This window comes from Galleria mellonella, unplaced genomic scaffold, assembly GCF_026898425.1.
Source record: "Galleria mellonella isolate WM207_F2 unplaced genomic scaffold, CSIRO_AGI_GalMel_v1 utg96, whole genome shotgun sequence".
Lineage (NCBI taxonomy): Eukaryota > Metazoa > Arthropoda > Insecta > Lepidoptera > Pyralidae > Galleria > Galleria mellonella.
The window spans coordinates 2705503-2720056 of record NW_026442179.1 but is presented as its reverse complement, the minus strand read 5'-3'; positions in this window follow the sequence as shown (position 1 = coordinate 2720056).

Here is a 14554-nt window from a genome sequence, read left to right as displayed (position 1 = left end):
TTTGGTAACTGAATAATATACAAGCTGATGATGAGGAAATCTATGTGTACAAACAACAGGTCAGATTGAAATACCTATATTTATTCATTTAGATCTGTAAAAGACTGTATTGGTATTTCTTTTCTATTTTCAACCGAATTAAAAAAAAGAGGAGGTTACCTCATATTTTCGTCATTTATAAATTTGTATTCTATATTTTCAGATCGGTGCCATAGAAATTTAATTAAAATAAGTTAGTATATTATTACAAGTAGTAGATATTATATTATTACCAGTTCAGAAATTAGAACTGGAAAGAACTGGCAAGAAACACGGTAATGCTATTAATTTTAATGAAACTACTCCACATGAACATAGCGAGTTACTTCATATCGTAACCATACATACCTCAAAAAATATATCATCTATTATATTTCTTACTTTTAATGCATCTCCAGACTAAAGTGTATAGGTGTATCTCTCATATCAGATTCCTCAATACGCTACCCTTCAGAAAGAATATATATAATGCAAACAATTCTACAATAGTGCTGAGGTCATGCTGGAATTGATTCAGGCAATCTCATAACTCTATAACCAATAAATAAATCTATCAACAATTCAATTATAAGAAATCCAAGTGTTTCATAATCCAAAGCGCAACTGCAGTGTTCCACTGTGTGAATCTCCGGTTTGTTTGTACCTTTTATTTTTCCAGTCTTAGAGTGAATTGCTTTTAATGATTAAGTCGTCTTTATCTCTAAGCAATAGCTGAGTTTTCACCGAGATTAAAGTTTATTATTTTATTTTCTGACTTGTGTACTTACTAAAGACTAATACTTTTGTTACTAGGATCAAAATAGCTGAGGTAATAAATGAAAAATATAAAATAAAATTATGTCGAAATAGATATTTAAATTATATAATAAAATTTATGTTTATTTTTAATACGATGTCTATGATGGTAAGAGACAATAGTGTTGTCGGAGATAAGTAGCTATATCTTGTGTAGTTATCGTTGACTGTTAAGGACTTTTCTCTTCGCTGCTGCTTTCTTCCATCGTTATCTTCGTCTACATCTTTGCTCGTAACGTAGTCTCACGAGGTCTATGAGCTGCAGTCCACAGCGCGAGACAAGATGTTTTGATGCGCCATACGCCCCCTAAAGAAGACGTCTGGATAAAGTCAAACAATAGTCGAAAATAACAAATACAGTAAGTTTATTAAATATCTGTTGTGCATGTATATAGATATCCTTAAAAGTTCTGTAAATCCATAAAATTAGGTTAGGTTTATCATTGCTCTGCTACCCTTTATATAAATATCAAAAATACGTCATAAAAATTTTAATAGCAAAAATAATATACCAGGCCCATTTCAGCCCTATTATTCATCAAGGGTTTTTAAGTCTTTTATGAATATAATTACCGTCTAATTGATTGTAGGTAATCCTATAAAATTACCGCGTGAAAAACTGTAAAACACCACTGTTTTATTCTAGTACAGCAACAACTTAAGTGAAACATAAACAGACAAAAGCCTGTTATTTATTGCGGGCATTAATTTCTTCGTGGAGTGCAGACAGAACGTAATTATTTTGTTTGAGTATTTCGAAACGAGCTGTGTAAGAGCATCGCTGTGTTTCGCTAAATGTAAAGGAATTAAAAATAGATCTTGACTTGTGACTGAGGTAATAGTAAAAAGTCTTGTCTCTTGCTAATATATACCTAAGATTTATTGGATTATACAAGATGTAATCCACGATGCCCTTCAAAACAGAACACAATAAAATTTAAATGCAAGGATATTGTTAATCAATAATATGGCTAGAATTATAGCACACGATTATCATAGCCAATAGATAACTGCAAAACCCAGATATCAAGAGCTTATTTCGTCTCCTGAAGAAACTTTTAAATCCTGCTTTTGAAGAACCCCACACTGTTTTGCTGCAGAAACCTCAGTAAGGATATTATTCTATAGCCTAAGAGGGATAAAACTCCCCTAAAACCGCAATGTACGGGATTTAATTTTCAGAGTGTGGAGATAAATTACATTGCATAATATGTACGAATCCATAGCAAGTCCTTGGCTAATGGGGCAATGGGCAATAATGTCTTTATGAGACAAAAGTTTACATTAAATAAGTATGTGGTCATAAGTACTTTCAGATTTTTTATTTTGTTATGGAGACGTCATGCAAATATTATGTAGGTATGCCAGTGATAATTTTAGTCGATCATTAATAACAGTTATCTATTTTTAACCTATTGAATATGTATAAACTTCAAAACTTTATTATTAGGCTTGATATTAAAAAAAATTAATGTTCTACTACGCTTCGGCAAGTAATTACTGTCATCTATGAATATAATCAATATCAAGAACATTACATCGATTTATAGGGCCACATATGGTAGTAAAATGAGAAGATCATAATGAATTTCATCGTGATATTCTCAGGATTTGTCATTCTTAATAAATAGGGTATCAGGCGACCTTTGCCAATAATTATGCTATCATATATCGTCCTTTAAATCAAATCACTTTTACTGATTGCTTTATTCCAATGCATTTACAAACTCAATAAAAAGGTAAGCCAAAACGCAAATTCTAACAATTACTCCTTAGGGATTAATACATGAAAAAAATTTACGCATCCACTCACATACAAATGAGAGTGACACCGAATTCCTATCAGTTCAACACTTTCGGGAAAAGAAATGAATGAACGAATAAATCGGGACGCGCATTCGATACCTTTCAAATATTGATGACGGATCAGCCCATGGGAACGATTATCCGTACCGGATCGTGTCTCTCTGTATCGAGTATTCACCGCTGACGATATCTGAATTTTGGACTGACAATTTCAGAAGTTTCTCCCGTTTCTGAAAGATTTCATCGTTATGGTTGAATGTTTTTATATAATTTAATGGAAAAAAAAAACTTGGAAGTAAAAAGTTAAGATAATTTTTTCCATAATAAAATAACATTAATATAATAAACATATATGTAAGTTTATCAAACAACACATACATACATATCTGTCATGCTTGTCTCCCATTAGGGTATGCAGAAACAATGGAACACCAAAAGCTTCGATTCAAACAAGCCTCTTTCGCTTTCTTCATATTCATCAATCTTTTTATACGTGTTCACCAGTTACAGTACGTTTAATGTGGCCCTTCTTCAGAACGTTGGCTATTTGGTCGACATATATTCATCTAAGGCAGCCTCTAGCAATATCTCCCTTTATTTTTACTTGGTAAATATCCTTTGTAATTCTTCTATCATCCGACCTCTCCATATATCCAAACCAAAGAAACATTATCTTTTTATTTTTTGTTACTACATCATCTTTCAGTTCACATTTCTATTTTATTACGGTGTTTCTCACTCTATCTTTTAATGTAATGCCACATATACTTATCAAAGCTTTCATCTCTACAACATTTATCTTACTTTTATGCTTCTATAGCCATATCCACGATTCGTTTTTAGACATGAGTGTTAGTATCAGTACTCCTTGAATTATGGCAAGGCGAGCCTTGCTCAATACATTTTTGCTTGCCATATTTGAAAGCAGTGCACCATTAACACTGTTTCTTGCTTTTACTCTCCTTTCAATATCACTCTCACACTTTCCATCTCTCGTAAACAATGAACTTAAATAAACTCACTTGCTCTATTCTTTCATCTCTTATCATTATCTGGGATGCTGTTAAACTTTAATTCTTTTCGTAAACCATTGCCTTCAATTTCTTCGCATTTGTTTTTATAACCTTTGCTTCTATACGCTTCATTCATTACGGTCACCATTTGTTGTAATTTATATTCTGACGATGTAAGCAATACTTGGTTTTCGGCATATAATAATAGACTTTACCTTACAAATACAACATAGTATTAAATAACAAGTCCTTTTGTAGTATAAAATATTTGAAATAACAACCCAAAATTATATCATAGTCATTTTGGCTTCAAGATAATTAAAATACTCTCCAAAAACAGGTACACCAGTAGTAAGATAAATACGAATCCACATAGTAAAATTTATTGATTACAAAAAAAAAATATTAAAATTCTACAAAGTTGGCAAAGATAATGCGTAACATATACAATAATAAATACATGCAGAATTAGGAACTCTTTTTGAAAGTCGTTTAAAATTGTAATAAGAGCATGTAGTCATCAAAATTTAAACGCCGTTTGCAATTTAAATTTACTTTGCTAACATTTTAGGCGAAAGCACTTACATAAAGTCAGTGCTAATAACTTAGTTATGTACTTATGGTGGTAGGTACCTAGCATCGGAATAGACCGTCTAATTGGCACCGTCCTAGATTCGGAAACGCTCTCAAATTATTTATGACGAATTTCTCGTCTACAGCTGTAAGTCAAACTGCTACGTAACTTGCCTAAATTTAGCCTTCACCCAGTAAATTCATGTTAACTTGCTATTCCGGGTGGCGTTGTTAACATGCATGTATATGCAGTTTTGTATTTAACCATACCGTAATAAACTATTAACGTTCCATTGCGAAGTATTAGTTTTTTCCATATTTAACTGAAGCCAATGTTATCTTGCGGAAGTCCATATCCCTGGTCATTTGATTAGGATTAGAATTTTAATACGAGATACAAAGCATATAATCCTACTCATAAATGGAAACAACATTACAAGTCTACAGAATTAATACTTCTTATTACAATCCTGTGATAAGGATATGTCGTTATTATAACGACTTACTACTCGACCACAAATCTATGGACATATTCGGTACACAATGTTTGCTCTTTAGAAAAAAACTTGTTCTCTGTTTTGTAAAATATTTATTTATTTATTCATTAAAAATAATTATAACATTATAACAGCAAAAGCCAAATTAATATTATAAATTTATTGTGCTAACATACAAAGTATTTAACCTGACTCTAGATATTTCTGAGCCGCTTCTAATATCTTTGACTACTACTAAATATATCAATGATGTTTATAATATTATTTAAAAACCGTACTACGTAATTTAAGGGAGCGTGCTGTAGTAGGTTAGTTCTTACTGGCGAGACACTAAACTTGAACATATGAATTCTTATTACCACTATTAGTTTTATCTTTTACATATTCATATAGCATTTTAAGTATTTTCTTTTTTACATGTGCTTTCTTTACATGAATTACTCAAATTTAATTATTACTTAAGTTTATTATGGTTATGATCTGTTTTATGTGTCTAATAAATAAATAAAAACTAAAAAATATTTTGTTTAATTCCACTACTAAATTGAATGTAGTACTCTGTACTGTTTTATAATATTTTCATACTGTACTATCATTCCTTGCCTCTCTTAGTATGACTTATTTTTATGATATTATATTTCAGTCTTTATACGAGAAAGAGGAACAAACGAGCTTGTGATGTATCTGATAGGAAATGACTATTGGAGTGAATATCAAAAGGAGTGAAGTATGATTATGTAAGGATAAAGACTTTACTCAGTTCTCACTGCCTATTATTCCGCAAGGGTGTTGACGTGAAAATAGATGCAAATATCAAAAGCACCGAGGACATATGAATAAGGTTTTTGTTGTTTGTTAATTTTTTTATACTATTTGGGTACCAACTGTAAATAGTTGTCTAACATTTTTTCAATCCCACGGACAGTTACTGGAAAAAAATCCAACACTAAATTTAACGGGCATCACGAAAACCCTTATCTGATCGCGAAATTTCTCATATTGGAAAAAGAGGCGTATAATGGATGCGCCAGCTTTCACAATAAATTGCGTCCGAACTGGTTGGGTAATTGGCAGGTGACCGGTACGATTATTCAATCCCGGCATTGATGAATTTAACAGCAACCAAGTACTCTAGTTACGCGTATGTATTTATTTTATGAATGGACACATTTTAGCAGCACGGTTGCATTATTGTGTTGCATTCATCTATTTGGCAAATATTTATAGCATTGTTATTGTAAATACTTTGTCGTATAGTTCCGACATAGAATAGACCAGTGCTTCCTTTCCCGAGGGTGTCTTAAAAATTAATTATCTTATAAACTAAGGAAATTTGATGATCGAGGCATGGGCAGCAGCGCCTTCTTAAAACATCACCAAAAGCCTAACTACGGTTGTCGATCAGTCTGCCAAGCGTGGCAACTACTGAAAAAATCCCCTTATGGGGGGAGGTTTATGTTCAGCAGTGGACAGTTAAAGGCTGATTTTATATTTTAAATACTTATGCATTCTCTCCTTATGTAGTTAGCTGCAAAGTTATTTTGTAATTAATACTCTATTTGATAAATATTATAGGTTCTGAATTAAATTGAATGTAAATATCCCCATATTCTATACCTTATCAACTCAATTATCTATATATTAGACATATAAAACCTTATTTTATTTTCCATTTTCACTATCTATATTCGTTCTAAATTGCTTGTATCCTTATTAATTAGACGTTTCTTTAATAAATTTATATCGTTTAAAATTTAAATTAGAAAATTTTTGAGTTGCGTAGAAATAATGTAGAAATCCTTCTAAGAAATTGGGTAAAAAAGTTTAAAAAAAATCTCTACCGATATTTGATATTAAGACTTAATTGATCTTTAAATAAAATAGACTGGAAACTTGAACGCTATATACTTAGCCCTTCTTTGTATAGGATTTCTTATTTTTGTAATTTTGATTTAATCTATTCTACTTCTACATTCTACATTTGTACATCTCTTAAAAATCTTTGTTCCTGGCAAATACATTTAATTTAATTTAATTTCATTTAGAATCTTTGAGATCTTTTATTTCTCTCTATTTATATATAGTTGTTTATAGTTTTTGTTAATGTTATAATTTTGTAGTACATAAAATAATTTTACAATACAGTATTTTTATGATTTTAATTTTTACTAAATTTAAGTTCTTCTTAAAGTTTATTTTTAATTTTATGTCCTTCTACAATACTACAATGTTATTAATTTATAATTTACATTTAAAATATTTTGGCATCTAAAATCCGAACACCATATTCTCGGTATTAACTGTTTATAGACATTACTCAGTTTAATTTGTAAAGAGCATCTCCCTCGATCTAAGATTAAATGCGATTGGAATGCTGAAACTCATTTAATTAAAATAGAAGATGAGTTCTTTGAAAACTATTGATTGCTACGAAATGCAAATGAAAGTTTCTAGAGTAAGATTAAATAATTCCATATTTAAATGACCTGAATGATAAATCCTATTAATTCTTTTCATTTATAAAGGTAAAAGCAAAAATGTTTCAACGTGCCCTAATATTTTGTTTATGTTATTTTTTAAACATTAGCAATGCCACCATCACATAGTGGAAATAAAGAAGTTCACACAAATTTGATGTCACCTAAATAATTAGTTCTTTTTTAGTTCATGCGACGGTTACTACTTTTCATCAGGTGAACCGTCAGCTTGTTTGCCTTTCTAAGTTGTATAAAACAAATGTCAACTGGCCGACACAATATTTATAACAAACCAATCTGAATTCGGTTTGGTACTTTTTTAGTTTATATAAATTTGTTGTTCAAATAATTTCAAAATATATAATTGTTTGTGTATAAAAGCTTCACTAATTTGTTATCAATTTCATGATGTTAATCGAAAACATTTAAGTACTTTTGTTTTGGTTCTATATTATTTATCTCAAGATTGAAGTCGGTCTTCCTGGAACAAGTATTAAATTATACACGCTCTCTTATTTAATTCTATCCTGTTTTCCAGTAATCTTTCTTGCACGTTCGCAAAAAATAACAAACTAGTATTAAACGCTGAAACATCACTCGACCACAGTTGGTTCTATGGACTTACGTGTAATCCTAAAAGGGTAATATTTTAACAGAAAATAGCTGCCATCCCTCCGCGAAGTGCACTCAAGTATTTACCGTGGCCATTAACCCCATTAACGCTCTAGTGTTTTGACCACAAACGGCAATAGTGAGGTCGGTATGGTGACATTTAAAAACCTCAGGTGAAACGGACACTGTGTTTCATAAAACATACCTTAACTACTAATGATTAAAGTTCATTATCGGAAGCGTTATGAACCGTAATAACATTGTGACATTTCGAAGTGCGAGTTGACGTTACATTAAATTTACACTAATGTAAGGATATTAAGACAGGGAGCTATGGAAAGGCTATGATCAAAGTGCTTTTGAATGATAGAAGCCGAATTAAGGATATCCGCAAAGGGACCAGATTGAACGATATAGCTTGATATGCCAGCTAACTGGCTATAGTCGATCTTACTTTAACTTCAATAAGTTTTTATTAAAAAAATAAATAAATAAAGTATTTCATTATCGTCATCATATCAGCCATAAACTGTCTATTGCTTAACAGAGGCATCCCCCTTAAGGAGGATTTTGCCAGCAGTTGGCTTTGTTAACTTCTTAAAAGAAACGCTAAAAAAGTATTTACCATTTCTAATGTTTTTTTATATTGTTCACGATGGTTAGTGTCTAAAGTCCAAATATAATGTAAGAAAATATAATAACTGATATGTAAAATTTAGATTTGGAACTAACACGAGTGCAAAGTTAATCATATAAAAAGGGAACTATCGAAAATGATTCACAATGAGAGAAGATCTTACGTAACATACCTATATGAAAAAAAAAATTTGAAACCTTCTCCTTTTAGAAGCCGTTAAAAAAATAATCCTTATAATTTATCTTACAAGTCATATTTATTTAGTAAAGCAAATATTTAGATAATACTCCTAGAGAAAATATATATCATCTAATATGGAGAAAATGGTATCTTGTAATAATAATATAAGACGGTTGTTACATCATTACGTTTATTATTTCATACTACAATCTACACTCTATTTTATTAGAACACTTACCCTTTCACGCAACACTTATAATAGTTTTTGGTACAAGATATAAGCTTTATAACAGATGTTAAAGTTTTAAAGCAATGTAATTTGGTAATTACCACAATAATATAGTTAAAGTAGACTAACTATCCCACGAATTCGAAAATATTTTTAAAATGCACAATCCTGTATTTGAGGATAATAAATCATCATATTTATTATCAACATATCAGCCCTTAACTTTTTAATGTTGAACATACCTCCCTCTATTACAAGGTTTTGCCAATAGTTGCCACGCTTGGCAGGTGGGTTAATAACCGTAGTTAGGCCTTGGCAATATTTTATATTTTGAATTTTTTTATATTTTAATAGCTCGATTCGATGGGATTAGAATCCTTATCTCTCTGCTAAATAGTATAAATAGTAAATTTTGCATGACTTGACAACCAATCCAGTTAACAAACATCACATTGTATATTATTCACTGTATTTAAATTTTAAGGGATCGAAATCGCAAGGTGAGTAAGCAAACCTTCTTAGTCCTTAACAGTAGACAATGCTTAAGGTGTTACAGTTCTAATGTTCCTGATATTGTTCATATCTATAGGTTACGATAACCACTTTAAAAAAAATAAGCTTATCATCATACTTGTATTTTTTTATGCACCTTAGAATGGCAAACAAGCTGATAGTCTGTCTGAGGGAAAGTGGTAGCCATCGCCTATAGACATGAGCAGTAACATGGGCATAACAGAGTATACTGTTTCGCTCATGAACTCCGAATGCGTTATCATTCCTAAAGACTCAGGTGGTATTCCTCTGTACCCTGGATATTCACTGCCATATCCCACCTTTTAAACCGAAACATAGCCATGCAAATACAACTGCTTCACAGTAGAAACACAAAAGGGACAGAGGTACCCAAGCAAATTACTTTTGTACAAAGTTTCCCTCTGATATTACATATAATACAAGGAAGCACGAACTAAATAAGAATCTTCTCCTTTTTAGTCTGTAAGAAATGTATAAACTGTTAAGAAAGGTTGCTAGTCAAATTTTTCTATTCAAGGATAGTGACAAATTCCAAGACATTTTAAAGTACATATCACAAAGGTCAAAGCAAAGAAACGTAGAGCATACGAATGTAACAAGTTAAACAAACGTGACAGCTTCTGCGCCAACGAAAAGCTGACTAAACGCAGCGAGAGCAAAATTCTTACTCGCATTTACAAAAAATTGTTTCAACATGAAATTTACTCCATTCTTACTTGGATTATTACTTACTTTTTAATATTACAAATAAAAAAAATTGTTATTGAGATCATTTCTTTATTATATCTTGACACCTCAATAGCTTAATCAATCGCTATGAAATTTGGTATATAGGTATTTTTATTTTCTACTCACTGTTATTGTTCAATTGAAATGTATTTTACAAAATACTACTTTCTAAATGTAAATCATATATCAATTGTTTATATCCATCGATACTTTTAAATTATATGATACCGAGTTACACATCTACACTTAAAAACCGAATAGAATTTTTGATACTCAGCGTTGCCAGATTGAGGATTTCTTTTGCAATTTTAGGTAAAAATGTTTATCTTCGTGAAATTTTGGAGAAATTAAACAATCAGACAAAATTCTGTGGAGAAATGAAATGAGTGTACAGAAATTTGTTATATATATATATATATATATATATATATATATATATATATATATATATATATATATATATATATATATATATATATATATATTCAATTGATTATACCAATGTAGAGAGTAATATTAAATGAAGACGTAAATTGTTTAGAAAGGGACTTTTCTGTTTATGTAATGGTTTTATTACGAAATGCAGTGAATACCCACAAAAAAATATAATTATGTAAAATTGAATGAAACTGTATACCAATTTGGAGAAAAAATATTGACATTTGTTCAAAAATAAAAAACCTCATCAATCTGGCAATCCGGTATTCAGGTAAAAATTAAACAGGTTTAAGTGTTAAATTTCCTGACACACAAATTGAATAAAAAATAGATATTAATACGCCATATTCCAATTGTAACACCACGCACTGGAAGCAGGCTGCGGCGAGCAGTCGTGAGCGATCGTCACGTCTGCAAATGTACGTGAGAGGGAAGCTGGAACGAAATTATATCAAGATCGCTCTGTATGAGGCGTATATTTTAGAATAATCCAATACTGCCATCGACGATATTGACTGTAACTGCCACTATATTGGGTAGTGATACGATTTTCATTCTACAAACAACATGTAAAATGTAGGTGTAACATATTCTTTGCGAACCAATTATTTTGTGTACCTTGGTAGCGAAGTGTTTCATGTAATATCCAAGGTACTGCTTTTTATCGAAAATGGTTTTAATATGACTGTTAAATTTACTTTTTTTATACAACTTAGAATGGGAAACAAGCTGACGGCCCACCTGATGGAAAGTGGTTACCATCGCCTATAGACATGAGCAGTAGCATGGACAACAGAGTATACTGTTTCGCCCATGATAACCTCCATGCGTTGCCATTCCTGAGGACTCAGGTATTATTCCTCCGTACCCAGTAAATTCACGCCATATCCCACCCTTCAAACCGAAACACAGTCATGCAAACACAACTGCTTTACGGTTGAAACATGAATGGGACAGAGGTACCCAAGCAATCGACTTTTGTACAGTCTCCCTCTGTTAAATTACTATTAATATATAATTACCATTCCATGTTACATACGAGTAAAATAATCGTATTGAATACGAGCTATTATCAGTTTATAATCCTTACCTATATTATAAATGTAAAAGTGAATTTATTTGTTACCTTATAGCACCTTAACAGCTTAACGATTCAATACGAAATTTCGTATACATGTACTTCATATGATGGATAAGAATATAGGCTATTTCCCGGTCAGTAAACATATTCGAATCATGCGGACAAAGTCGCGAGAAAAAGCTAGTATAATAATAATCATCAACAACTCATCAGTCGCCAACTGTCCACTGCTGAACATAGGCCTCCCTCTATTAGAGGTATATAGATAAATAATAATAATAATAGATAGGTGTATAATAAATCCTTTGATTTGGCAACTTTGTTTTGGCAATTGTCTTTATACTTAATAGAACATATTTTACTGTGAGTTTTATTAGTATTAATGGATGAAATTGGAATAGTAACCCCACCTGCGCTATTGGTATACGCTGACGGGGCACGAGTGACAGATAATAGGTGAAGATGAAAGCAGGTCAGGTGGTGGCCCATCTTGAAGAAATGGACAAGAATTAACCACGATGGTTTCCAAGAGGAACCACATGGATGTCGGCCTGATAGAGTATAAAAGAAAAAGAAAGGTACACACATATGTTTGTTCTTAAGCATTAAAGGAGTTATGCAGTAATCATGATTGTTGTAAGGGACCAAAAAATCAATGCGCTCAAAACAAATAATCGTGATAAAAGCCTGTTAATTATGCACAGGTTCTACCAAAAGAAGACTGTACAAAAGTTGTTCGCTTGGTACCTCTGCCCCATTCGTGTTTCTACCATAAAGCAGTTGTGTTTACATGGCTGTATTTCAGTTCGAAGGGTGGGATATGACAGTGAATTTACAGGGTACAGAGGTATAACACCCGAGTCCTCAGGAATAGCAACGTATGAGGGATATCATGGGCGGAACAGTATACTCAGTTATGTCATGGTGTTATGTTTATAGGAAACGGCTATCAACTTCCATTAGATGAGCCGTCAGTTTGTTTGCCATTCTAAGTTGCATTAAGAAAAGTTTGTTTATTTCTTTAAAATATTTGTAGGTTTTTATTACTAAGCATCACGTAAGATGAATAAAAATCCTCTACCAAGAATGCATAAGGAAAGAGAAGTTAATTATACACTAGTTTGACTTTCTGGTATTCGGCTCGATGCCATTTAGATAGTGAGTTCTTCACAAACTCTCTGCTATCGTTAGTAAATGTCGCATCTTAACAATTCCAATCTAGTTCCTCCATTTCATTTACGCTATTGCTTACCAACCGTAGAGAATTCCCTCGACCGGTGCCAAGGCACGTACGGTATGCTCTACTTATGTTTTTAATTTTTTATTCAAATTTTAACTTTATTTCTACTGTATTAAGGACATCTATAATAATTGTGACTTTTAGATGATTATTTTTATTTTTATATACTTATATATTTTTTGCAATCAATATTTTATCTACACTGCATGCCATTAAATACATAAATAGCATCAGTATTATTTTAAATTATATACTTTTATTTTTTTAATATCTGCTAATATACTGAAATTCTCGTTCAAAATAAATAGTAGTTTTACCTACTGAACTTTATTAACAAAAAATTATACCTTATAATGGTACATGGATTTTTCACCTTCCGTCAAGATGAATTTGAAAAATCGAATTTTTCATAAGTGTAAGTTCATAAGATTGAAAGGTGTCGAAATTGATAGAATAGCTTCAGGATTTGCCTTCGAAAAATAAAATTAAAATGTCATATAATAAAATATTTTATTTGCAAGAAACAAATAAATTATTTTAGTTATTATGTTGACATTAAACCAAAATTTAAAGTCACATTATTCAGTATTTCTGTTTAAAATTTTAAAGTAAATACCTTGTATCAATTTTAATAGTCAACATTTATCTTATATTACTAGTTTTTATCCGTGACTTCGTCCGCGTGATCGGGATAAATAGTAGTCTATACAGACATAGTACAAGTTTACCAAATTTAATAGTAGTTGATTAAACCTTTAAGGCTAACAAACAAACTTAGTTTCATATTTATAATATTAGTTGTTAATATTAGTTTTTTGTTTGTTTTTAATTTTAGTATTTATAATAATATAAAAATAAATAAATGAAAAAGTAATTATAACATAGCAATGTTTTCTTGTAATATCGCAAGAAAACTGTAGCGACGAAGAAAAACGACATCAAAAACTGTGACACCAAATTTAATGTCAATATTTCATACCAAATCTCGCTACTACCTTACCGAGAAAAGTTGTGAGATCTCTAGCCAAGTTGGAATCCCAGTCATTTCTTTGTAGAAATATAATGCTATTTCTGAGTTTGCATGATATTTCACAAGCTTTTCAGCTAATGATACAATATGGCATGCTCGTATTTGTAGTTAAAATATGGGAGTGAAATTTCATATTTGGGAATAGCAACACATATTCCTGTGTGTTATAGTATATTCTATAATGCTCATGGCAATGTTCATATAATATAGACTACCAGTTTATTTTGCGATGAATTTAAAAAAAGTATGTACTGTTTTGACATCAAATATTAATATAGACTGTTTTCAACCTACTTTAAAAAGAAGGGAGTTTTTAATTAAAATAATAAATTAAAAATAATTAATTCCGTCAGTTATACTTTCATATGGGTCTCATAGACAGTTTATCAAAATTGATTTAGTAGTTCAGTTTTTTAAAAAAATATAAGCGGATTTATTAATAAAAGTCGGGTATTTTTTGTAGAATACTATCTTAAATTACTAACTGGAAGACTTTCTAGGCAATTTATAATAGTTAATACAAAATAATCTGTGGTTATTCCTTGATCAGGCAAAGACGTTTTATCATTGAAACTACTCAGTGATATTTCGAGCCCGTATCCGCAATTGGACGTATTTGCCTCCAACTTGCTGGAGTTTCGTCG